Raw genomic sequence first — 27813 nt, 5'->3', positions numbered from 1 at the left:
AAGAAAGAAAAAATTCTCATTTGAATTTGGCAACAAGGAGGTCGCTATTGACCTGGGCTGGAGCTGTTTCAGGGAGTGACGGAGCCAAGCCAGATTGGAATGGGTTTAAAAATGAATGGGAGATGAGAAAATGGAGATGCCCAATGAGGACAGTTTTTATTTTTCCTGTGAAGGAGGCAAAGTAATAAGGCAGTAGCTAGAATATGAGGTTGACGTGGAGCGCTTTAAAGGTAGGACTTGAGGGTGTTAGAGGGGAGAAGTTGATTGAATAAAGAGGAGAGAAAAGGGACAATTGATTATGTGAGTCTGAGGAGGTAGGACAGAGCAGGATCTAAAGCCCAAGTGGAGTGGTTGACCTTGGATGAGAGGAAGGGACAGGATGCAACAGGAGGAAAGAAGCTGAGGGCTGAGGGTTGGTAGAGATATAAGTTAGTCGGGTAACAGGAAGTTGCTGTATGATGGCTTCCGTTTATCTGTTAGGAGGCAAGATCATCTGAGAATGGGGGTGGTGGTGGGGGTGTGGATGTCAGAAGGGGTAGACAGTGAGATAATAGTTGAGGAGAGTGAGAGAATGAGTGAGTGAGAGAACTGTGGTGGGATCCCTTTGTAGAGGATTCGTTTGCAGTTGGTGCTCGTGAATGTAAAGTGACACTATCAGCCTGCATGTGACTTTCTCCAGTGCCCAGGTGCTCAGTTGTAGGCACAGACAGCGCTATGGTAGGTGATATCTAAGGCTGGGGTTTGGCAGTGGGGAAGGACAAAAGGGTGAGGAAAGTAAGTTCAGAGCATTTGGCAAGGGTGTTACGGGAAATGTGTTATAGAAATGATGGCCTGTGGAAAGGAAGCTGAGTAAGAGGGGATGTGAAATGAAACTTCTGATGAGGCCTGAATGGTTGATAACAGTGAAGGGGATTTTAATAAGGAAGCTGAAGCTGAGGATATTGTAGTCAAAAGGTGGGATGTTAGGGCAGTGGATGGCACAGGTGGAACAGAGGGAAGGGTCACTGGTGGTAAGGTGGTTGAGAAGAGACACCAGAGCGTCCATGGCTTTGGCCTTTCAGGTCACCTGTGCCAATTAAGGGTTAAGGAAGATTTGGCCAGCGTTCAAATGAGGTCATTGGAGATTGAGTTGACTGCTTATTAAGAACAGGTTATCCATTTCCTCTAAACCTTTGGTTTCAGTGGAAATTCAGCTGGGAGAGTATATTTAAATAGTTTGGGGCCTGCATTTCTGTGGGTTTTTTTTCCTGAGGAAGATTAGCCCTGAGCTAACATCCATGCCAGCCTTTCTCTATTTTTTGTATGTGGGATGCCTCCACTGCATGGCTGATGAGTGGACTATGTCCGCACCTGGGATCTAAATGTGTGATCCTGGGCCGCCAAAGTGGAGCACATGGAACTTTAACCACTGGGCCACGGGGCCAGCCCCCCACCTCTCTGTTTTTGCAGTAAGTCCTGAGAGTGTGATTTTATCAGGAAAAATGTATCTTTAATCACTTTGCTTTACTACAGAATACATAAATCATTTAAACCTCTTGAGTTCACAGGATCTTCAGTTGCTGCAATGACTTGGTGCTTTTGCCTTACATGTTCATGTTGCTTCAGAAGGTGACTGATGCGCAATCAAAACCTTCAAGAAGAGGCCAGGTTTAACTGACTCCCTTGTGGCTCTCCCTGTGATGAGCTTTGCAGGGAGGGTAAGTCGGAGGCATCTGTTGTCGTTTGTAACGTGCGTTATGCTTTGGCAGTAAATAATGCTGAGCAGGCCCGCCAGTCTGTAGTTTATACGCTGTAAACTGAGAGCTCGAAAAATACTTCCCTGAATGGTAAGGCATTGGAGCCAGCGTTCCCTGAAGTTGAGAAGAAAAAAGGGTTTGAAAGGCTCACCAAAGAAAAGAAAAAGCACTTGGGTTTTATAATAAGATGCTAAATCTGATAATCTCAAACCATCCGAAGGTTGTGATAAAAAGGTTGTGATAAAAATCGGGATACAGAAGTCTATAATCTAAAAAAAAAAAAAGAATTTAAGCATGTAAACTTTCAGATACAGCATCTGTTCGTTACTGATCCTGAAAAGATTAGCTAAACGACAGTGACAAAGCAGAGGGCAAGGGTCCATGTTTTCAGGCTGAGGATGATGAGGAAAGATAGCCGGAGAAGTTCCTTAGCTCTCAAAAGATCTGTCTCGGGATGCAATGTCTTACAGCTCTGCTGCCAGCCAGCCACTCAGTCCACTCTCCGTGGGTCTGTCTCCTGCTTCTGCAAGGAGCCTATTTATTCATCCCTTCTTTTGCCTTTACTTTGCCCCATCCCCATGCCTCTCTTGCCCTTTCTCCATATCTCATCCATTTTTCCCTGTGCAGTGAGGCCAAAACCAAGTCCAACATGATGCTAGATCTTTCTGTCTTTCCTGTCTCTGGCTCCTTTGAGTTTGTTGTTTGCGTAATTTGGTAAGTTAACTCTTTGATAAATTTATAGATTGTTAAGGTTGTGAGAAATTTTGAATTTTTTTTTTCCCCCTCAAACTATTCCCAAGGCAAGAATCGCTTTACTAACTCAAGGTTTACAGCCTGCGAGTTCCTTTAGAGTCTGGGGTATTCAAGAGTCTGGAGACTTGGGTTCTCCTGTCTGGCTCTTAGGGCTTTCAGAGATTGCTGTATTTTTCTCCAATAAAGAGAACAGAGAGATGCTGATGAGCATTGCATGTCCTTGACATCTGCTGTTTTATCCTATTTTGCCCAAGCAATAGTTTGGACCCTGCCTTGATCATTTTTTCTTGCTCTCAAAATAACTAAACCACCTGCTTTGTTCTTGGCCTTTTTTTTTTTGAAAGCCTTTGTTCATTTTAGACGTGAGTCTTCTTGTGACGTATAAATTTCTCCTGTGTTTTTGTGTACATCTTTACTAGGTATTATAAAGCTTATAAAATGGGAGATGAGGTGGAAGTCCACCAAGCATTGCCTCCTGGGCTCAACAGAGCAGAAGGGAGCTGAGTTAAATTGCAGCCGAGAAGTCCTAGCCTCCTTAAGATCCTTTAGAAAATCTCAGTTGAGTGTGTAAACTGCCAAGAACAGTGCCTGGCATGTAGTAGGCCATTAATGGAAGCTATCCTATTGGGCCTATGTGGCTGCTGAGAAAGATCCCACTTTGAAGAAGTTTATAAACTAAGAGTTTATCTCCAAATGAATTGAACCTCAAGATTTTCATATCCTGGGACTTCTATACACTTAGACCAGCCAAGGAATACATGGGGACCTTCTGGTCACAGAGCATTACAACTGGCAAGAAACAGATCTCAGCATCCAAAATGTTACCTAGAAGGAAATTGAGGCCTAGGGAAGTTGGTGAGCATCCTCAGGCCGTACTGTTTATGTTGACACATTGGGACCAGGGTGCAAGTCTAACTGACTAGGCCATTGATTATGCCATTACTAGAGTATTTGTATTCATGGCTAATAAATGTTTTACTGCTTACTCAGCACTATACGCCAAACGTTTAGACAGCACTAACCTCAAATTTCTTTTATTTCCTTCATCTCCCAAACTTGTTTCTTCTATGCAAGAAAATGCTTTACTTTTCACTTTTGTACCAATTCCCATGTTTTTAGAGCCTGAAGTATATGTGAATCCCATTCCATCTTTCCTTTCCCACTCCTTGTAGCCTAGGATATATTGATCGTCTTTTCTTTCTTTTTTCATTTCCTGCCTTCCTAGGTTGATTTTATGATTTCAGCAGTCCTTTTCATGTCCTGTTAGTAAGTTCAAAATCCAGGAGTCCCCCTGGCAGTACAAACACATCGAGCATTTTCTTTTGAGTAAAAGTTACGCGTGACATGCAAGTATTCTTAAGACTTGTGTTCCTTTCTTTAGAAGGATGTGAATTTTTCCCGATCATTCTTATGGGCATGGATTGTCTGAATGTCTTTTTTTCCCAAAAGAGCTATGAGACATTTAGTGTAATTGGAAACTAGATCCCCAATTCGAAGGATTTTGGAGGGATCTGAAAGTCACCTTCTCTGACTCTGAGGATTGCCTAGGACCTCAGGAACAGTGAGATTCTTTCTAGGTTCAGGAAGTTAGGAATCTTCTACCATTTATGATTGGCACAAAGTAAAGGGAATCCAATTATATCTTTGTTTTTTTCTAGAGAAAAAGTTACTTTCTGCTCTAGGGAAAATAGAAAAGTCAAGGTTTAAAATAGATGACAGTATTTGCCGATGAGGCTAGAGAATTAGAAGTTTGTAAAATCTTTGTTTGCTGGGTGAAAAAAGGGAAAAAACGGGGGGAGAGTAGAAGAAAGTACATTAGGTTGTAATAACAAGAGTAGGTAGCATTTGGAGAGTATCGATGTGTTGGGCACTGTGTAAATCAGTTTCCATTTCTCATCTCAGTTATTCTAGCGCTCCTGTGAAACTCTCACTCTTATCTTTATTTCATAGGTGAGGAACTCATGATGCACAGAGAGTTTAAATGGCTTGCCCGAGGTCACACAGGTAATAAATGGCAGATCAGCGATTTTAACCTGGCAATGTGGTCCAGAGCTCCCGCTCTCAGCTACAAGGATACACTGCCCTATATTGAGTCATTTTGAGACATTCCCTCCTTTGAGTACAGCTTCCCACAATATATATGAAGCACAGGAGAAGTGGCAGTTTCAGCTTTTTTTCTTGTTGTTGTTTGTATATTTAAGAGCAGGGTTAAAAAAAGGCAGTATGCGGTCTAAATCAAGTTGAATTAGACCTGTGTGGAAAACATAACAATCATCCATGCCAAATTTCCAATGTTTTTCTTTTTGCTTATTCAATTATTAATAGTCCCTGGTACACATATTCTTTTATTTATTTTCTAAGTGAAGTAAGAAGCTAACATATGATTCTAAGGTGTTGCCTAGTTCTTTAAGAATCTTGATCTGAAAGGAACATTTTCTCTAAAAACAAAAAATCCATTTTTGTTTGTGGGACGCATCTTATTTTGGAGATTGTGGTGGTACCAGGTGCAGAATCTTGGTGGCACAGTAAACTTTGCCTTCCCTTCCTTGAACTGATAGACCAGGATGGGGGTGGTGGTGACGGTGGTGGATGGAGTGTCCGGGTCTATATATCCAGATCTGTGCAGCAGCCGCACAAAAGCCCCTTCCTTAGGTCCCAGATGTCCCAATTTGCCCCTAGCTTCCTGAAATTGAGGTTTTAGAAGAAACTTGAGATCTCCTCGAGCTAGGTTATTCAAATGTGATTTTTTAAAATACAATTCTCCTTTATTTTGTAGAGGAAACGATGATGATGGATATCTCCCCCTTTCCAAATATTAAAAGAGTGTTCTTATATTGCTTTTATAATTCCATTGGAAAATCCATCAATGATAGTTTTCAATATTTTCTTCATTACTATAACATTCTTTCTTATCCAAGCCATAGGAAGGGTCATAGAAATATAATAAAATATTATTATTTATTAGGGCTAGAGCCTTGATATTATAAATGATGTAAAAATAAAGTTTATTAAGTTTTCTCCCACATCTAAAATAGTATAGTAATTACAGAAAATTTGGAAAAGTCAGAGAAATAGAAGCAAGGAAAAGCAAACTCCAGTAGTCCCTATACTCAAGTGAAAGTTACTGTTTCCGTGCATTTTCTTTATCTGTGAAGAGTTTTTGTTTATAGTTCTTGGTTATGATCGTTCTGTGCATTTGATTTTGTTTCCTGCTCTGTTGGAAATATGTTCCAGGTTTAGAGACAGCTGGCTCAGGACTTCTTTGCTGACCCTACGCTGTCGCAGGTCAGCTTGGCAGACCTCTGGCTGGCGCCCTGGTTCAGGGGGTGCTCCCTGGGCACATACCGAGTGCTCCACATTACTTAGTGTTGGGCAGCAGAGCGCTCAGGTCCTGCCTTTGGATCTCATGGAATCGCTGGAGAAGACAAGCAGGTGTTCTCATGGCTACTTTTGTTATATTTTTTTGATATGGAAAATTTCAAACATACACAGAAGTAGAGAAAATACAATAATGGGCCCTATCTGCCTTTCTCCCAGCTTCAACAATGATCGGTTTATAGCCAGTCTTGCTTCATTTTAGACCCCAACCTCCTCTCCCACAACCTGGATTATTTTGAAGCAAATCCTTGACATCCTGTTTTTTTTCTTTTTTAATATGATTGTCCCAATGGCTTTTTTTTTTTTGAGGAAGATTGGCCCTGAGCGAACATCTGTTACCATCTTCCTCTTTTTTTTTTTCCCCTCCCCAAAAGGGAGCTGTATATCCTAGTTGTAAGTCATTCTAGTTCTTCCATGTGGGATGCCACCACAGCATGGCTTGATGAACGGTGTGTAGGTCTGCGCCCAGGATCCGAACTGGTGAACCCCCGGCCACCAAAGCAGAGCTCCTGAACTTAACCACTTGGCCACAGGCCCAGCCCCCTATCATTTCATTAGTAAGTATTTCCTTACACGTCTCTGAAAGATAAAGATTCCTTTTTCATGTAGTGTGATATCATTATCATACCTTAAGACCTTCTCTAATATAATTGAATATGGGATATCTAGTCAATGTTCAAATTTATCTATTTTCCTCATTTTCCTTTTTTGTTTGTTTGTATCATGATTCAGATAAAGTCCACACATTGCAGTTGGTTGACACACCTCTTTTGATCCCTTTTAATCTATAGGTTCACTCTTCACTGTCTTTTCCTTGCAATTTATTTTTTGCTAAACCGGACCATTTATTCTGCAAAGTTTCCCACAGGCTGGATTTTGCTGATTACATCCCACAGAGTTAAATGTTAAATATTCCTCTGTTTAACATATTGCTCTAGCCACTGTGTGTCTTGTGAACTGGTAGTTACATCTAGAGGCTGAATCAAATTCTCTTTCCATACTTTGTCAAGAATACTGTATGATGTGCTGTGTACTCCCACCAGGAGGCACTTAAATTAACGTCGGTTCCCTGTGTGTGTGTGTGTGAGAGAGAGAGAGAGGGAGAGAGAGATGTTGACAGTTGGTGATTGTTGCTGCTTAAATCCAGCAATTCATTAGAGGTTTCACAATCTTGTTTCAGTCATTTCTTTGTTTGTTATCTAGAATATTTTTATAAAGAGAAACTCCTGCTCATCCGCTATTTGGTTATCCTGAGGTACAGTTTATATAGAGAAGGCAGGAAAAATACCTGATTCTTTCCCTTTATTTACCAATTTTCAAAATAATTAGTGGGCGCCATTAACCAGCTAATTAATAATATTCTCCAAAGATAACCATTGAAACAGAGACAGACAGAGATGGGAGGGGATGGAGGGAGAGGTGTGTGCTTCATTAGGAATTCATGAATTTAAAAATATTGGTGTTTCAATCCATTGCATTCGTTCCCGCTGGTCAAAGATGAGACAGTAGTAAAATTGTCCCGTCTTTGGCCAGTGGGAGCCCCTTCGTGCTGGCTCCTAATCCTTCTGATATGGTTCTAGTGGTCTTTGACAGCTTTCCCATTTTCTGTATGTTAGGATATTCTAGTCTGGAAGTGTGGTCTGAGGATGCCTGGGGGGGGGAGGGTCCCTGAAATCCTATTATAGGGGGTCTATGAAGTCAAAACAACTTTCATAACAGTACTAAGACATTATTTACCTTTTTTATTTTCTCCAGAGACCAGATGTTGGCTATTAGAATGTGTACCTGGATATTCTTGTGGTTTCTAAGGTAAACTCTTTGGAGTCTTCAATAATTCCTAAGAATGTAAAGGGATCCTAAGACCGAAAAGCTTGAGAGCTGCCGTTCTAGGCTCATCTTTTACAGTTCTGGCCGCATACATGGAATCACTGGTGACCTTATAAGTTAGCTCCCTTAGTTTTCAATTCTCCTTTTTTGTGTGAGTCATCTGCTCTGAGTCCCACAGCTAATGAGTAGCAAAACCAGAATTTGAACCTAGATATTTATGCAGTAGTTTTTTTTTTCCCCCCATAAAACAATCACTCCTGTCCAAACATTTATGATTAATTGAAGCTTAGAAGCTGTAAACAATGCCCGCTATGTGAGACATGTACATTTCAGGGGCCACCAAGTAAAATTAGCAGTTCTTCTTTTCAAATGGAATGGCCATCAAAAAGGGAGAAACAGATGTAGAGGCAGGATGAGTGGTTGCTATAGCTTCATGGTATAATGAAAAACAATGCTCCGAATATGTTGTTTTTCTGGTCACGGAAGAGAAATTCAAGATGCAGTGGTAGTTCATTAGAGTGTTAACTTTCGCAGATTTCCACCATCGGGAGAAAAGCTTCCTTGGCATGGATTTCAGTAATGGCTCATGCATTGTTCACTCCTTTCTGAACCTAGGATCCAACTGATTGCTTGAACACATAGCTTAGAAACACTTTTCTTCATCTTGTACTTAGTTGCAATCCTGCAAGAAAGCATCCTGAATTTTCAAAGCTGAATAATGATGCCGTAAGCCTGGGACTCTGATTTTTCTATCACTGAATAGTACACAAACATCTAAAAGATGGCTACTTAAAACTGGCTTTTGCTGTTCTGGGTCCTGGGCTGGGGGGTGTCTTTATTTTGTCTCATTCTGTTGAGCTAAACTCGGTCGCTCATTATTTCTTTCTCCTTTCCCAATAACTGTAGTTTCTCCTGGGTAACAAATAAAATTAACTCATATTTCTCAGGCACATGGAAGAGATTCTATCATATGAAAAGGAAATGTGCTTCCAAAACAGCTATCAGTGGCTTTCTGAAGTCATGTACGTACAGGAGAGAAGCAGCCTTACGTAATGTCCTTGAGTATTTACGAACATAAGAGGCACCTGACAGTGTCAGGTGCCATCTGGAGAAGTGTCATCACATAGGAAGCTTGGATCAGAGCCCACATCACTGTTGAGGTGCTTCCTCATTACGTTGTGGTTCAGATGGGGAGTGAGGCAAAGAGTATGTCAAGGGTTTCAGGGCTCTTAGTATAATATAGATTTCTTTGTTGGAAGGTAGATGTTAAATGCTAAATAAGTTTTTGTGTTTATGAGCAAATTCATTTTTTGCTAGAGCCTTGTTGGTTATTTTTCTCAACATTGAATCTGTCGTAGTGAAATGATTTAAATGTTTGCTTTAGGTGACCTGTTGCATTCAGATTTATGTATTTGGAAAGTCAGATGCTTGGGTTTTTCTAGCAAATCATCTCATTGACTTTGCTGAAGATAGTTTTAGAATACGTGACAGTCAGCTTATGAAGTGGAAGGTAGTCTTTCATGGGGATGGGTGCTACCATTGGTCATATCCAAATTTTACCTTCTTTCATATTTGTCCCCTGGACCAGATTGCACAGATTTTTAAGTTTCATGTTAAATTCACTGAACAGACCCATCTGCATGTGGAGAGCATGTGGTATATGACGATGCGAGCCTTGAACTTATGGCTGGAGAATGCCAGGAATTTGAGGTTCTGGTGTCACTGAGGAAAATGGCCCCGCCTTTCTGTGCTTTGGTTTCCTGTTTAGAAAGTTCTGCTCCTTCATAAGGACCTTGAAGTACGAAGAGGAAAGGTGCTTGGTGTGTGGAGTTTTCCATCAGATGCAGTCCTAACTAAAGGCTGGGTTAAAGGTAGGTGAATGCTTTGTAAGAGCATATTTTACATATAGATGAAATATTTATTAGTTTATGCCACACTTATTTATTCACTTAAGTATGAAGTAGCCCCAGGCAGCTTGAATTCAGATTTAAAATTCAGGTTTTGTTTACTTAATTCTCTTTTTCTCTCACGAGGAAAGAATATAGGCTGGGGAAGTGGAAATTGGGATTGATTTTAATTGCCTGAACAGGTTTACTGGAGAAAATGTTTTATTGAAATGAAAATGACAGCCAGACTATTTTTTTTTCTTGCTCTGTGTTTAATTACAGGTGACTTTAGAGTAGTCCATAAATCTCTTTTTCAAGTCTAAGTGAGGCTTTCTATTGTGAAGTGGGCTATAACTTAATGAGTCTTTCTGATGTCTGCCTTGGCTAAAAATCTCTATGGAGAGAACTCAGAATTCCAGGAATCCATTTGGAGGTGGAATCAATTATAAGGATAATTCCCAAGGGGAAATCAGGCTATTTTAGAATCTCCCAGTGCGCTTTTGAAACTGAAGACTTCTGTGCCATTCCCCCAAATCTCAGTGGGCCCCTGATGGGAGTGGTTGTGTTTTTTTTTTAATCTTTCAGGTGTTTTAGAGTTAAAACACAGCTGAAGTTAAGGCTGATGTGGAGATTGGGGTTAGCTTATGAGAATAGCGTTTCTCTCTGGAGAGTGCCACTCTTGCTGGAAAAGATAAATAGTAGCATTGAGTGATCTGTAATTCATTCAGTGGCAGTCACTATTGCTGAAGATTTAGGACCATCTCGTGTACAGATTTGTGGTACTTTGGTTTGGTTCTAAGTGCCAGTATTTTATGTGATGGCATTTTTCATAAAGAACATGGATGCTTTGAAGCCCAGGAACAGAAACCCATAGGACTGGAAAACCACTGCTTAGCGGAGGGTCAGCGCCAAGCTGGAGTGAGTTCTCAAAGAGTCTGTGACATTGTGGCTGTGTTCCTCAGTTGGTGGGGTTGGGCTTGTTGGATTTCTTTTTCATTAAGGGAGAAAAACATTTTGATGCATTTGATTGTGCTACATGGTACTGTGGAACCTGACATTTTAGGCTTAGGTCTGGGAAAGATATGTGTTTTACTTATTTATTGTATAGTTTTGTATAAATTTTCTATCTCTTACTTTGAGAAGCAAGTAGGAAAATGAAAAAGCAAAGAACCCAAGTGATCTGTAAAAGAGGTTAAGAGGAAAACGTCTCTAGGAAATTAAATAAGTTATGAAGATGTATGTTTAAGTTTTAGAACATCAAATATTAAAACCCAGTGATCAAGAATTCTCTACTTATGGAACTATTTGAAATTTCATCTTTTTCCTTGCTGCCTTCACTTGATGTCTTATAAAGTTTTATAGTCGTGTATGTCTTATAAAGTTTTATAGTCGTGTGAAGTTGTTCTGAAGTCAAAACAAAACAAATTAACTAGAAATGACTTAGCTATCAGCCAGTCTGCCCTGTGTATTTTGCTAAAGAATCTAGTAACTCTTGATGAAAGTTCTGTCTTCGTCTCCATGTTCGCCATGTTTAGCACTGGGTTTAACACATTATACATACTGCTTGGTTGGCAGGCTGACTGGGGTAGTATTTACTGAAAAAAAAAAAAAAAAAAAAAAAACCTCGAAATTAACCTTTTGGCCACAGTATATTGTAAGAAAATCTTGGTGGAAAGTTTGAGAAGTATGGTGGAGAGTGTTAGAACAATCCTTCTCTTTGGGATTTAAAAACTTTGCCATTCTTCCATGAATTGTTAGATCCTAATGTCTACTATTCTAAAATGTTCTGTGTAAAATGTTCTCTATGTATAAGAACTTCTCAAGCTGGTCTGTTTCACCTTGACTTTGGGAGTATTAGTTAATTACGGTTTGAGAGACAACAGAAGAATGAATGAGTGGGGATCATTGTTGCCAATAGATGCTGTTCTCCATATGCCAAAAGTTAAATAAAACATGGATTTTAAAGTTCCATCAAACAATAGCTTGGCAATTTAATAACATTCAATGATTTCTTAGCAACCTAAAGTAGTTTATCCTATTAGGTACATGACCACACTTGGAAAGCTGAGAATTTTAACTTGAACCATTTTCTTTTCTTGGAGTGAGTTATGGCTACTTCCCATGGATGTGAAGTGTAAGGTCTTGTCATTTTGTTCATGTGGGGCTCAGACAAATTTGTTTCTGAATTTCCTGTCCTATCCTCCTGTCTGGCTTCAAGCCTTGGGTGCTGGTGCTGGCTCCATGGGCAGGACTCTGGAGTGGAAAGAGCCAGGTTTACAGTGAGCCAGGCTGGCACATGTGGTTCTTGTTTGGGGAAAGGCTGCCAAGAGTGTGTCCAATTCTGGAGAATCTGTCCATTCTTGGTTTATTTGGGAACTTTAAGATGGCATGACAATGACTTGGGTTTCAAGAAACCCTGCTTTATGATATAAAAAGTGGTTTATCTGTGAGATCTCTTTTTGAGATGTTCTATGTCAAAAGAATGTGAATAGGCTGGAGCATTGCAGGAATAATTACTTTTGTTCCTAAAATCTTCAGATTTAAAGGAAAGAACCCAAATATCTTGTGTATTTCATCCATTTCTTCCACAGATGTTTATGGAGCACTTCTAATGTGCTAGGCACTGTTTTGGTTACTGGAGAACAAGGATACAATTCCTTGCCCTCACAGAATTTTTAGAGGGGGAGAGAGGCTTATAAATAAGTTAAATATGTCAGATGGTGATGTGAGCTGTGGAGAAAATTAAAATAGGAAAGGAAAAGAGGAACAGTGTTGAGGGATAAAGGGACCATCTTAGGACCTGGGGTCTTGCACCACTTATGGTGACTGAGTGGTCCACAGGCATGAAATAGCACAGTCCTTTACTGACTGTGCTGTGATAGTCACCACCAGCATCACCACTGTCACAGTTGGAAAACATTTACCCCACACCTGTTAGCGAGGTTGTGTATAGAATGAGTCATACAGCTGAGTGTCTGTCCTCAAGTCTGACAGCTCTCATGTGGACACATGCAGAGGACTTCCTGATGACAAAATCAAATGACTGTATTCATTCAGCAGATGTTTATTGAATGATGATTTATACAAGACATTGTGGGGGATATCAAGATAAATCACATATATACCTTGCCAAAAGAGCCTCTAGTCTAGTCTAGTAGATAGTGTATTACTATATAGAGTAATAGTAGCGGATATTTACGTATAGTAGATCATTTGCATGCCAGTGATTTAACATGTGGGATAGACCCTGAGAGGTCCATGACATAGCTGATTTCTCATTTTGCTGAGGAGTGGTTTTCAGTTGGATGCTTTGGGAGGCATGTGTGGGGTAACCAACTTAGGAGTGTGTTAGCCGATTGCCCGGTGTCCACATTCCTGCTGTAGTGTGTTTCTATCCATTGCTTAATGTGTAAAATGCCTTTGAAGTGAAATATGCTTTCTTTGTGAAAGATTGCTCTGAGAAGAAAGCCAACTTCTAGTGCCAGTGATGAAAGTGCCGAGTCTAAGATGTGATGGTTTTTTCTCCAGAAAGTGGAATCATTGAGGGTCTCAGGAAAATACTTCGCATTTTACTCCCTTTGTGAGGGAAATCGGGTAGTGTAGTGGCTAAGATTCTGTGCTCTCACCGCTGTGACCCAGGTTCGTTTCCCAGTCAGGGAATCACACCACCCGTCTGTCAGTTGTCATACTGTGGGGGCTGCATGTTGCTGTGATGCTGAAAGCTATGCCACTAGTATTTCAAAAACCAGCAGGCGGACAGGTTTCAGTAGAGCTTCCAGACTAAGACTAGGAAGAAGGACCTGGCCACCCACTTACAAAACAATTGGCCATGAAAACCCTGTGAATAGCAGCAGAACATTGTCTGATACAGTGCCGGGAGGTGAGAGGATGGTGCAAAAAGACCAGGCAGGGTTCCGCTCTGCTCTACACAGGGTTGCTAGGAGTCGGAATTGAGTTGATGGCACTAACAAAAAAATGAGGGAAATCATATGCTGCACTATAATTTGCCATCTTGGAAATGAACTCCTCATAGACGTATATTTGGATGAATCCTGATAAAGTCCCTAAGGGAAGTGTGGACATGGGAGAATTTATCTGCCTTGTCTGAAGGTGACTTTCTTGGACGAAGCTAAGCAAAACTTCCTCATGAGCTGCTTCCTCTGGGCCCTAAAATCGGGTTATTCCCTTTCTGTCAGAAATAAACAGTCAGCCATCTTTGTGTGAGGGTCCTTGGCATTTATTGTATAAATGGGATCAAAAATTTACTATGTAGAAATACAGTTGTACACACACACACACACACACACACACACACACACACACAGAAACACAGCAAGAGAAAGCTTGGAAGAGGAATGAAAAGCCGTAAAATACAGTGGCAGAGGCTGTTGGCAACCCAGCCAAATCCCTGAGCCCTCAGCAAGAATGTTTTTCCAGCCTCCCTTGCACTTAGGTGTGGCCGTGTGACTGAGTTCTAGCCAATAGAATGACCATGGTGAAGAAACACAGCCCATCAGCCTGAATCCCTGTTTCAGTGTGAGGAAGAGGAATACCTTATTCACCCATTCCCTATCATGGGAGTCAGACACAAAGTTCTAAGGTGTTTGAGCCATTATGTATTTTTTGGGTCTATTTCAGCAGTAATTAGTCTCCCCTAACTGATACCGATACTATATGTGGTAAATGAGAGGCAAAGACTACAGTTTCAGAGCCCTAGTCTTACTTCTTTGGGGATGCTGGCCCCCGTTGTTTCCACCTGAATAGCAGAATCAGCGCTCGGGGGTGAGGGTAGCTATTGTGCCTGCTGACTCAGGCCATGTGTGTGTTTATTACTGCACTCACCATGCATTGCTTACGGGTATCTGCACTCTTTCTTGTACCCTCAATGGTTGAGGGCAGAGTCCAGAGAGTGCCAGCCGACCCCTGATTTTTCTCCTTCCTTTTCTCTTCTCCTCAAATATTTTAGTGCTGACCCTGTGCTAGGTGCTACCAGGAACACCTAGAAATGAAAGAAACATGGACTGTAACCGCGAAGAGCTAAAAACTCTGGTTGACCACACCACCTCAAATGAGTCCCTCAGCTGGAGGCAACAAAAAAGTCAAGTCAAACTGCTTAAATAATAGCGATTTTTTTTTCCTTTTTCTCCCCAAAGCTCCCCCGTACATAGTTGTATATTCTTCGTTGTGGGTCCTTCTAGTTGTGGCATGTGGGATGCCGCCTCAACGTGGTTTGATGAGCAGTGCCATGTCTGTGCCCAGGATTCGAACCAACGAAACACTGGGCCGCATGCAGCGGAGCGCGCAAACTTAACCACTCAGCCACGGGGCCAGCCCCCAATAGGGAGGTTTTTTTTCTTGAAGATTAGCCTTGAGCTAACATCTGCTGGCAATCCTCATTTTTTTTTTTTACTGAGGAAGACAGGCCCTGAGCTAACATACCTGCCCATCTTCCTCCACTTTATATGTGGGATGCCTACCACAGCAAGATTTGCCAAGCGGTGCCATGTCTGCACCCAGGATCTGAACCGGCGAACCCCCTGCCACCGAGGCGGAACGTGCGCACTTAACTGCTGCGCCACTGGGCTGGTCCCAACAATAGCAATTTTATCAAGAGCTGAGAAGTACATAGACTTTAGATGCTGTTTCTTTATGATTTTTAATCTAGTCAGGTTTACCTCTGAAATTTATTTTAGGTAGTCCAGCACACACTTCTGCTTAGTATTGCTTTCCCCTCGCCTCGTGTCTATAATTCTAATATGGACCATTTAGCAGGTGTTGCAAAGTGTTCAGAGCAAGTTGACTGGGTGTCCTTTTCTCCTTAAATTCCGTTGAGCAATGCCCACAGTGGAAGAGTCAAAGTTGTTACTTTATGGAGTATTGTGAATGGGGGATAGTGAGATGAGGGCATTAGCATGTGTAACCTGAGAAAATCCTGTTCAACTATGTTTTAGTTGTTAGTTTCAGCAGTATCAATGCCTCCTCCATTTGACCCATCAGTGTATTTCAAATTGGAATTTGAAGATTAGCTACTTTCTTCTTCTTTAGCTCATTATCAATCTTCCTTTTCAATTTGCTCTATTTTTCCCATTTGTCCTGTTATTATCAGCTTGTCAGTCTTCCTTTTGAGATGGGATACTCCTTAGAGGTAGGCACCACACCTCAGCTATCTCTGTATTCTGTTCCCTAGTCCCTTACCTCAGAGCATAGCACAATGCTCTCTATATTATGTATGGCTCAATAAATATTTGGTGAATTAGTTGATTAAATTCTTACCCTAGAAGAGCTTCTTGAGCTAGTTCCATACTTGGTGAATAGTTCTTTACATGGCGAACATCACTTCCTGCTGCCATTGTGTTGCTGTCAATTCTCGTGATGTTTCATCTTCTTGTTTAACTTTGTGACGCTGGCCTGGCCTTAGCCAGTAGCAAGAGTCGCACAGCATAATGTTTAAGAAAGGGAAGTTGTAACTTGCTAAATGGTTGCTGTATGAGTGTCGTAGCGTGTGTCTTGACTGGTCCAAAAGGTACTTGAAGGGTCATGTCTGGCGGATGATACTGAACCACATTCCTATGATTTCTTGGCAAAAGATTCATCTCATGTTATATTCATTATATTGCTCAGTTTAATAGAGAAACAACAGATTAATCTTTTCCTGCTTGGTAGCTAGCTTTATTCCTTAGGTCTTGCTTAACTCACTGAAGGTTCTGGAAAATTCTCTGCAAAAAGACACATGCACATCCATAGTTAGGCTTGTTTCCTCTAATAAAATTACAAGGAACTAAAATCCTTCCCTCAGGGATTTATTATATTCCTCCTTAGGGGCACATTTTAATAGTGGTAATGGGACAGAATGGTGACTTAACAGGATTTAGGACACCGAAGGCTAGGAAAGAAGGTATTTTACAGGAAGAGCACTCCACCCTTCTTTGTAATTAGGGGTTTCATTAGCATATCTATTCCTTTGAGCAACAGTGGGATTGCTTCAATATTTTCCTTCACTTTTAGACTTAACAAGCTGGTCTTCCCTTCCCCTCCAGCTGAGAGGGGACTTTGAAAGAAGCCGGCCAGAGCTTTTCTCTGATCTTGCTCTTTTCATTCTTGTCAGTTTATGATCCTTTTGCCAAAAGTCAGTGAAGCAGAAGATCATCTTCGCGTCTTTGATAGTTTGACCTTTACATTTAGGAATCTGTGATATGAACATTTCAGTGCTGGCTGACTTGTTGCTTAACTTCGCCTGGCTTTGTGAAGACAAGGAAACTATTGTTTCTTGAACAAGACTTAGAAGACCATAAGAACTCAACTGTGTAGGATTCCCTGTTAAAAATTAACTTTAAAAAGTTGTAAGAATTTATGATGGTAATAATGGAGTTGCTTATCTTCTTTCAAAGTAGTCTGTGATGATTAATAGTAAAGGAGCTAAATTATTCCTATATCTAAATTCACTGGACTAAATGACATTATAGCAGCCTGAAAATATTGGCCTACTACTTACAGGAAATAGTTTTAGAGAATGGCCTCACCAAATATCAGTATCTTGAGTTACAAGAAAAACAACTTGTTTGTAATGTGGATAGATTAGTGTTCTTTCTTACCTTGGCTGGTGGTGTGAGCCCACTTTGTCTTAAATGATGATGCAAATGGTAGCCTGAGAGAGCAGCTCAGTGACTCTATATGTATATTTTAGACCAAAGACCTAGCAGAAGATGCACATTTGAACAGGGAGTAATGATGAATAAGTTCAAGAATATGCTTTATTGTGGAAGATAATGCTACCCTCTGCCTTCATTATAGTTACTATCATGGAAAAATAACAAAAATCATCACACTAAAGACCTACTTAACTCACTTCCTATCAACTGATGCAACATGCCCCACATTCAGCAAAAAATTACAAGGCATGCCAAAAGACAAGGAAGAACAAGTCTGGAGAGACAAAGTAATAAGCAAAAACCAGACTCTGATATGACACAGATGTCCTCATCAGACAAGGAATTCAAAAGAACTATGATATGTTAAGTGCTCTCATGGAAAAAGCAGACAACATTCAAGAACAGATGGGTAATGTAGCAGAGAGATTAAAACTCTAGGAATCATGGGGCCAGCCCAGTGGTGCAGCAGTTAAGTTTGCACATTCCACTTCAGCAGCCTGGGGTTCACCAGTTCGGATCCTGGGTGTGGACATGGCACTGCTTGGCAAGCCATGCTGTGGCAGGCATCCCACATATAAAGTAGAGGAAGACGGTCATGGATGTTAGCTCAGGGCCAGTCTTCCTCAGCAAAAAAAGAGGAGGATTGGCAGCACATGTTAGCTGAGGGCTAATCTTCCTCAAGAGAAAACAAAAAAAACCCCGCAAACTCTAAGAATCAAAAGAAAATGCTAGAAATCAAAAATATAGTAACAGAAATGAAGAATTCCTCTGATGGACTCATAAATAGACTTGACACTGTCAAAGAAAGAATCAGTAAACTTAAAGATAGACCAATAGAAACTTTTCAGACTGAAATGCAAAGAGAAAAAATAATTAAAAAAAACCTCAACAAAACAGAACATCCAAAGTCTGTGGGACAATATAACAAGTAGCCTCTGTGTAATTGGAATGCTAGAAGGAGAAGAGAGAAAGGAGCAGAACTCTATGAAGTGATAATGGCTGAAAACCTCCCCAAACTAATGACAGACACCAAACCACAGATCCAGGAAGCTCAGCAATAAGTACCTGAGGCTTTTTTCCCTCTACACCAAATATGTGACTTCTTTTCATACCAGTTTTCCAGTTCTCTGACACCAAGTGGGTGTCCAACAACAATTTAATTCAATTCTGATACCACTTCTTGGAGTTAGTACAGATCCCACAGGTTAAGGGCTCTGTCCCGCAAGACTGTCCCCACGTCAGATGCCAGCCGCAAATGGGATGCCTAGGCTACCCACATTTCTGCCCAGCCAACCATAAATTTGGGGGTCCTATGACTGTGGCTCCCCTGCCCCCTGGTTGGATAATTTGCTAGAGCAAGTCGCAGAACTCAGGAAAGTGCTTTGCTTACTATTACTGATTTATTATAAAGGATGCTACTCAGGAACAGCCAAATGGAAGAGATGCAGAGGGCAAGGTGGATTGGGGGTGGGAGGGGTGGGGGGAGGGACCACAGAACTTCCATGCCTTGTCTGGGTGTGCCACCCACCCAGCACCTCCGTGTTTTCACCAACCTAGAAGTTTTCCAAACCCCACTGTTCAGGGTTTTTTTTTTTTTTAGAGGTTTCATTATGTAGGCGTGATTAACTGAATCATTGGCCATTTGTGATTGAACTCAACCTTCAGCCCCTCTCTCCTCCCTGGAGGTCAGGAAAGTGGTGGTGCTGAAAATTCCAACCCTCTAATCATGCCTTGGTCTTCGTGGCAACCAGCCCCCATCCTGAAGCTCTCTAGGGGTCCATAAAAGTCATGTTGTTAGCACACGCTCAGATATAGTTGAAAGGGGCTTGTTGTGAATAACAAGACACTCCTATCACTCTAACAATGCCAAGAGTTTTAGGAGTTCTGTGCCAGTTACCAGGGACAAAGACCAAATATATGTATCCCATTATACCACTGTACCTTATAAAACCACAGTTAGGCGTATCTTATTCAAATGCAACAAACCAAAGGCAAAGAGAAAATCTTGAAGGAAGCCAAAGGGGAAAAATAACACCTTGCCTATTGGAGAACAAGGATAACAATTACAGTGGCTTGATCATCAGAAACCATGCAAGAAGAGGATGGAGTGAAATCTTTAGAATGTTGAAAGAACTCACAATATTCAGTATCTATGCTATCATCTGGGATGGGAACAAGAAAGACTGAAACATGGATGCTGCCCTGAAGGAGCTCACAGGCAGGCTAAGAAAGAAACGTAGATGTTGTATGAGTTTATGTAAAGTCACTTCCCCTCTTTGGGCCTCAGTTTCCTTCTGTTAAATGAGAGTGTTGGACTAGATTACTGACCTCCTGTGCTTCTATTTTCCCCTTTTTTCTTTGGAAATAGAACCTTTTAGTCAAAGGAATTATACTTTAAGTTGGCAGCAAATAAACAGATAAAAGTGGAGCTCAGTGACATAGTGGGTAGGTTCATGCACTCTGCTTTGGCGGCCTGGGGTTCACCAGTTTGGATCTTGGGAGTGGACCTACACATTGCTTATCAAGCCATGCGGAGGCCGCATCCGACATAGAGGAACTAGAAGGACTCACAGCTAGGATATACAACTGTGTACTGGGGCTTTGGGGGAATAAAAAAAGGAAGATTGGCAACAGATGTTAGCTCAGGGCCAATCTTCCTCACCAAAAACCACACTTTAAAAAAAAAAAGTGGAGCTATTGTAGCTGGTGGGTAGGAGGTGATGATGAGGCTTCCTCCCAGTCCTTAAAGAGGCTCTTGTGGGGTCTCTGTGGAACCCCCAGGGCTTTGGGAGAGCACCAGTGAAAAACTCTGTCCTAGCAGAACAGGCGAGCCCTTCTAGGTCTGAAGACTCTGGCTGTGCCGCTAAGCTCTACTCATGTCAGTGCTTCCTTCACCTTTAGATTTGTCTCCATTTTGGCTTAATTTCTTCCCTACTCCAGGTTCTGCTGCACTCCCATGTTCAGTGTCATTCCCCATTATACTTAGTGCTTCTCTAATTTATGCCCATCTTCTTGCCATTTCTCTTTTTTCATATCTCTTTGTTTCTTATTGATTTTTCTCACTTTAATTTATGTGAACAGCCTGGCCTTTTTATTATCCAAAGAAAGTTATAATAAGTAACACTTATTGGCTGATCTAATGGCTAAGATTCCGTGCTCTCACCAGGTTCCTTTCCCAGTCAGAGAACTACACCACTGATGTTGGTTGTCATACTGTGGTGGCTGCGTGTTGCTGTGATGCTGAAAGCTCTGCCACTGGTATTTCAAATACAACAGGGTCACCCAGGGTGGACAGGTTTCAGTGGCGCTCCCAGACTAAGATACACTAGAAAGAAGGACCTGGCCACTTATTTCCAAAAATTTGGCCATGAAGACCCTATGAATAGCAGCAGAACATTGATATGGCACCGGAAGGTGAGAGGATGGTGCAAAAAGACTAGGCAGGGTTCCGCTCAGCTGTACACAGGGTCACTAGGAACTGGAATCAACTTGATAGCACTAACAACAGCAACACTTATTGAGTGTCCATTGTGGGTGCTGTTATAAACATTTTGCATAAAGTATCTCATTTCATCCTGATGACAATCTCCTGGGCGGGTGTTAACATCATTATTTTATAGATAAGGAGATCAAGGAAGGCACAAAGAGGCACACAATTTGATGGGGTCAAAGAGAAACAATTGTCAGAATTGTGACTCAAGCACAGGCTCGCTGGCTCTGGAGCCCTTCCACTTACTGGGGGCCTAACGCTTTTTACTTTCACATTTTTAGTTGCCAGTTCTCTGGAAGACTGTGCTCCCGTTCATTCACGTGTCTTTGTATTCTCTGGAGCTACGTCTCTGCTCCTTTTCCTTCCCTTTTTTGAAAAGAGAAGCAAAGAAGCCCTATATGATACCAAGAATGAGGTAGTTAAGATTTAAGTGAAACTCACAACAGAAGTGATTTGGGGATTATTGTTTTAAGTGGGTTTCTTGGGATGTGACAAAGGGAAATGAGACTGAGAGATTCAGGTATTGCAAGCCTGTTTAGGTCAACAGTTGCAAGTTTAGCAAGGAATTTGGTGTGAGGAAGGAGAGCAGGGCCAGATGTTTGATCCAAGTCAAGAGACAGTAAAGGAATGATGGAAAGTGGGAAGAATTTTCTGTTTTGAAAAACTACGCAGCGTTAGAGAATGGTTTCTCCTTTTGTGCTGCTATGCTATTTTAACCTCATGCCAGGAATAGTCTTAATGTAATTACCTGAAAATAAATGAGGAAGAATATGTGCTGATTTCTACTAAGTATGTTGTTGCTACCAAGAGAACAAGGGAAAAAAATAAATGAGTAACCAAATTCCTAAGGACTAAAACCTTTGAACTGCAAAATGTTATGATGTTTAGCCAGCAGAAATAAGTCTACTAAATGGTCAAGAAGCATTAAAAAAAATTAACTTGGAAGCTTTGGCCAATGTTTGACCTATTTCATCATAAATAAAGTTTGGAAGGTAAGCTTTGAGAAGTAAAATTCACATAGATATATTACTCTTACCTGTAAAGTTACAAAATTATAGGAGAAAATTGGCTATTTCTCTATTTGGAGTGGGAGAAGAATGGGTTCCAAATATGGAAACACATCTCCAGTTTATATAGTAAATCTATCTATAGAGATCAATATAGAGGTTTTTACCTCGTTGAAGCACTTTTCTTTCCATTTACTGGGTTCTGAAAGTAATTTTCAGATTTATAACATACTCGATTTAAAGCAAGTTTTAAAAATCTGATGTGTGTGAGGTGTTTGAAAGGAAAACAATAAAATAAGTTTATTGGGATCTCAGTCAACATTTTACTTTAGAACAGATGTTGGAAACCAGCTAGGCCTTTAAAAGGGGAGAGTATGGGTTGATGAACATCCAAAGGAGTTTAGTTACTATATTTCTAAGGTAGCTTTGCCTATGTGGTTGCCTGTGAATAAACCCCCAAAATATAAGTTTTATTCCTAGGAAGTTTGTTTTTCAAGAGCTGCTTGATTATTTAGATACCTCTAAAAGGAAAATAAATGTTTTTACCTATTTTCTTGGGGAGTCCATAGAAACTAAGGATAATATTTTCCGTAAAATTTCTACAGTGCTGGAGATTGGGTCTAGCAGCCCAGAGAGCAGTCTTACCTTCTTTAAGAAGCATTCCCAAATCTCCCTAGTAGGAATTAATCTATACCTTCTTGATTCATGGATTCATTCGTTCATTCAACAAACTATTATTGAAAGCGTACTATGGGTGATTACAGCTGTGAGCAAGATAAACATAGTCCCTGTCTTCCCAGAACTCACGATTTCCCGGGGAATACAGAGTAGGTACAGAGAGTTAAAAGGCAGTATTATTACTGCTGTAATGAATGAAGTTAGGCTGCACACAGATGTGGGAAGACTTCTTGGAGAAAGTGCTATCTAAGCTGAGTGAAGTTAACTGGGTGAACAGAGAGGATTAGGGGAGCAATATATGAGGCTGGGGAACCAGCTTTGTGCAGGGAGTGAAAGAGACCTAGAGGTTCTGAGATGGAAAGCAGTTCAGAGTAGGTGGAGCTTGGAGCCTGAGGGAGGAGGAAGTAGACAAAAGAGAAGCTAGAGGGAGAAACAGTGGCTCTAGAACCCTGAGAGGCATGAGGTCATCACTGTTCAAGGTCAAAGAGGTAAGGGACCCAATCCTAGAATCCCAGAGTTTATTTCTTGGGACCGACTCCTAATACCGAGTACTGCATCAGTCAGAGAATAGATGCCTTGCTAACATTTCAAATAGAGGTGATTTACATAGGGAATTGAAGACAAAGGGTATTGGAGGGCTGAAAGCTTGACTAGTGGAAGCAGAGGTAAAATAGAGATTAGTAACTTCATGAAGCAGCTGCCATCCCTAGGGTTGGGGGGAACAAAATGGAACGGGTGTGGTTAACTAAACCAAGAAACTCAGAGCAGGGGCCACCATAGAGCTGGCATGCTGACTGCTAAGGAGGTGCTTGGACCCCTGGGGAGGGGTGGCCTCATAGCTGGTGCTCCAACCATTAAGGGGGTCTGTGGCTACTATACAGAGTGCTAAAAGCATGGGGAACTACAGCTGTCTGCTACTGTGGAGTGTGACAGGAGCTGGAAAACAGGAGGAGAGTTTCTTCTCCCCGCTTCTTGCCAGTGGCTCCCATTGGCAGAATTCAACAAGAAGCCAGTTGCAAGGGAGTCTGGGAAATGTGGTTTGCAGCAGGATACAAAAGAGTGGGCTTGGGCAGAGAGACAGCTGGTGAGTAATCTGCCCTGGGCATTTTATAAAAGTAACTCTAGCTGTACCTGGAAAGTGGATGGGAGGGAGGCAAACCTGGATTCGGACTGATCGGCTCAGAGGTTGTTACCTAGACAGGAGATAACTGCAGCCTGATTTAGGGCGAGGACAAGAGAGAGAAAGAGAAGTGGGTAGATGTAGAGAAATTTAGAACGCAGAATTGAACAGGATTTGGTGACTGATGTGTTGTGACGGATGAGGGGATACGTCATAGGGAATTAAGGAGGGGAGGCCTTAAGGAGGAAACTTGCGTTTCTGACTCAAGTTGATGGTGGTGCTATTTACCGAGGTAGGAACATAGGACTAGAAACTGTTTAGAGGAAGATGATTCATTCTTGCTTTGGGCGGTTGAGTATGAGGTTCCTGTGGTTCATCCAGCTGGAAATTCATTGTGGATATCTAGTCAGATGTAGATGTGATGTGTTTTCAGCATATGGGTGGTCCTTGAAGTTTTAGGAATGAATGAGATTACCAAGGGAGACTATAGAGTGTGGAGAGAAGCGAGCATAGGGCAGAATCCGGAGGAATAACAACATTTTAGGAAAGAGCACAGTAGTGAGACCAGTTTGTGAAGGAGACTGAGAAAGAGTGGTCAGAGAGGTTGGAAGAACATCAGAGTGCATGATGTCCCCGAAGCCAGGAAAGACTGTTGAAAGAGAAGGTCATGGTTGACACTTCAAGTGCTCCAAAATTTGCTGTTCAACGTTGTTTGTGTTTCTTTTATCACACTCATCAAGTCTGCCTGTTTTTCAGAGTTACTTAGGGGTGATTCTCCTCTAGTGTGATGTAGGCCTGAGACTCTGTGCTACACGGACCTCAGCATCTGGCATTGATGTTTTGCACATATGTATGTGCTTGATAGGGGTTTATTGCATTCGATTTATTAGCTGTCAGCAAACTCCAGCTTGTGGATTGGCCAGTTGTTTTTGTAAACAAAGTTTTATTGGAACACAGGTCTGCCCGTTCATTTATCTGTTGTCTGTGGTTGCTTTCATGCTATAACAACAGAGTTGAATAGTTGCCACAAAGACCTTATGGCCTACAAAACCTAAAATATTTACTATGTGGCCCTTTAGATTTGCTGATCCCTGGATTACGGTTCTGAAGCTGTTTTCTGTAAGCTGATAAGATTGTGTCTTTGACTTTTCCTTTTTTAAAAATCTTTTTATTATGTTTAGGAAAAATGTAGAGCATAGACCATGTCTTCTTGGACTTGGTCATGGTCCTGTTTTTGGTATGAAGGCAGCAGAGCCAAGGAAAAGAAAAGTTAACAGATGGTTACAGCAGTCTGTTTCAACATGACTGTGGGGCTAAATAGTACCGTATAAGGAAAACTGCTAGGGCAAGGAAGGCGGAACAGGAGGGAGCGTGGATCCATGCGTTTAAGACAGGCCTTTTCAGCTTTGTGATATACTAGGTCCTGGGCTGGGCGCTAGGATTTCTCTAGTAGCTCAGAATCTGGTTGGAGACACAGACCCGTAAGCAGAAACTTAGAGTTCCCTATAATGTGCTAGGCACAGTGATAAAGCTGTGCACAGGTGGTACAGAAAAGGGACACCTAACCCAGCCTGGGGAGAGGCAGCAGGAGGAAGAACGACCATGTTGGGGGGAGGCCACCAGATGCCATATTGCCACTTCAGAGCTGGAAGTGGATACAGAGGATCTGAGGCTGGGCGGGGCCGTCTACCAGCTGTCTAGTCGGAAGTCCCGTGTGAGACGTAGGGCCCTTGAGGCTGTGCGGTCGTGGAGAAAAGGCAGTTCTGAGAGATCTTGTCCATCACCAAAGTTTGTCTTCTAGGCATTCTTTTTTTTTTAGATGACATATTTAGTGTGGTTTGAGTTTGTGGGAATCATAACCTTGAATTGGTTGATATTCTCCTTACATAAAGTACAGAAGTCATCTTGCATTAATATGTCTTTTGACTGGATTTGTCTTGCCTTTAGGGACGATAAAAGCTCAGTGAGCTGAGCATCTAACATAGGCAAGGAAAGTTCTCTGTTTATTTAAAGCTCTGAACTTGCTGTCACTTTATTATTCGTGCCTCTCAATAACTGCAGATTACACCTTCACGTTAGTCTGACTGTGGTCTCCCAATGACCTGTGTGAGCTGATTTGGGCCGGTGTTAGTCCTAACATATGAATAAAGAAAGTGAGACACATGCTTGCAGATTTTAAGTTATTTGTTGATATTCATTGTTTTCAGTAAGTTCTCTTGTTTGCAGGTAACAGCAACGCATTCCAATCACTTGAGGAAAATAGGAGTTTTTCATAACCGTGCATATGAACTGGAAAGCGGGGCGAACCTGGGCACCTCTGGGTTCTTCCTTCTCTCTCCACCCCTCTACTCTCTGCGTAGTTGCACTGTCCTTTCCTCAATCTAAGATCAGTTTTCTCTGTAACTTTCGCTTATATGTGATCTGTGTTCTCCCCTCAGCCTCTTTCTGCATTATAACTGAGAATTAAAGCTTCAGTTCTTGCTGCTATTGGGTCATTTGCTTTGTTTTCTTTCAGAATCTGATTGGCCCAGTTTCTCTTTTCAAACAAGGCCATATTGTACTGGACTGACTCTTCCTAGGTCAAGGGCCCTCCTCTCTTCCACTCATCTTGGAATGGGAAGGTGTACCCACGTGGTTCATAAAAGCAGGAAGTTGGGAGCTCCCCTCAGAAGCATAAAGTGAGAAGCAAGGCATCCTGAGTTGTGACCTGTCCAGTACATCTCTTCCCTTCCTGGCCTGTAACTCATTTCCTACACACCCTTCCAAAGATACCCTCCTCTAATATAATCCAATCCCCATAGGTAAAACCACACATTCACTTACGCTTTTCCCACCAGGAAGCATCCCAAAGTCATAGTCAGGTGCTACGTTGAGAAACAGTCATGGGACCACTTAAAAAGCATCATCCAATCTGAATCCACAACTCTCAGTGTTGTCCATTTCAACTCTAGTTCTCTCATGATCCAGTCTAGCCATTCTACGTGAAACGCTGACATACCCTGTGCACAATGGTGGAGACCATCTTAATACTCATTTAAGAAAGGGGAGATGAAATTTCCACCTCTTCATCTAGCTATGAGAAAGACGCGTCATACATTGGTCACTGGCTCAGCCTATGCTCTGTGTAGTAGAAGAGAGCCAACATCTGGAGGTGGGTGGCCTCCTGCTGGCTTTCTGAGGCCAGATGCTTGGAAGTAATAAGGTTTATTGGAGCAGTCTTGACTCATAAGCCCTTGGCTTGTTGCCTTGCCTCTTTTACCATGAAATAAATCCCCTGATCTGTCAACAACCACTCTAGAGTTGTTGTCTCTAGGCTGTGAATTGACATGAGTCTTTGGAAACACTCTGGAACCTTCTATTTTCTTCCTGTGACTTTCCTTCTGCTTTTCTTCTTTGTGCCTTTCCTTGTTAAAAGCTGGTTGTAGAGGTTTTTTTTCTTCTTTTTTTTAGTTCTCCAGTAGTTAATAATGTGACATTGAATAGAAATATCACTCAATGGATGCATCTCAAACCAGAATCTTTTTGGATTTTTTTCCCTTCAACCCCTGTTAAGAATTTAAAGCACTCTGATTTTGTAACAGATAAAGTAGGTATCTATGGGGCTTGAATTCTGTAATCAAGCTTGTTTATTTCTGAGCATTCTTTCTTGGCTAATTTCCATGTGGTTTCTAAGTTAATTGCATAGAAAAAACCCCCAAAATTTAGTTGTCTGCACTATATTGACATGGTTTTTGCATTTGCATTTAATCATTTGTGCTTCTTCTATCTCAGTAAGTACAGTGAGCTGTCTTTATATTTACTTACCATTGAGAACTATGTGATAAATGAGTAGAGTTAGAATAGAGGAAGTCAGCATAGTCATTTTGTAAATAAGCATCAGTGAATGCTGCCACCGTCAACCACTAAGTAACTTCAAACTAATTAAGGCATTGGAGTGTTTGGTTTTTTTTTTTTTTTTTAATAGCATATTTTATTTATCTAGTAGAAGTTCCTGAGTCCCAGCCCTGCCCTCTTTCTCTTCAGGGCTTCCCAGCTTTTGCTGGCTTGGATTGGCCCTTACCCAATGAGAAACCATTCCATTAACCATCACATTGATGCAACTATCCAGAGCCATAGGGGAGTTTCTGTGTTATAGGAAAACACACAGAGAATTAACAGACCAATTATGTAATGATGCATAGTGTTAGGTATTTCATACAGGGAGTGTAATAGGTGGTGATTATCATGGGATTGATCCTTTGGCATCCTGTAATCTATTGCTCTCCAGGTATTTTTGAGATAAACAGAGA

General features: G+C 41.5%; 1 protein-coding gene across 5 annotated transcripts in view; it reads left to right on the top strand.

Annotated features, from left to right (window-relative positions):
* The window catches only part of STXBP6 (syntaxin binding protein 6), a 231096-nt gene that overhangs the window by 25975 nt on the left and 177308 nt on the right, over window positions 1-27813 (top strand). Inside the window, exons 1-3 of one of the 5 annotated variants that reach the window (XM_070273891.1) lie at window positions 6242-6424; window positions 7623-7676; window positions 9463-9565. The exons of the other annotated variants lie outside the window; for them this stretch is intronic. The gene's annotated coding sequence lies outside the window, so the exon portion shown is untranslated. Of the gene's footprint in view, window positions 1-6241; window positions 6425-7622; window positions 7677-9462; window positions 9566-27813 lie in introns of those variants that run through there. 5 annotated transcript variants of the gene reach the window in all.

The sequence above is a fragment of the Equus caballus genome, chromosome 1 (assembly GCF_041296265.1).
Source record: "Equus caballus isolate H_3958 breed thoroughbred chromosome 1, TB-T2T, whole genome shotgun sequence".
NCBI classification, from domain to species: domain Eukaryota; kingdom Metazoa; phylum Chordata; class Mammalia; order Perissodactyla; family Equidae; genus Equus; species Equus caballus.
The sequence above is the reverse complement of the archived record's forward strand: the minus strand, read 5'-3'. Positions and strand labels throughout refer to the sequence as shown.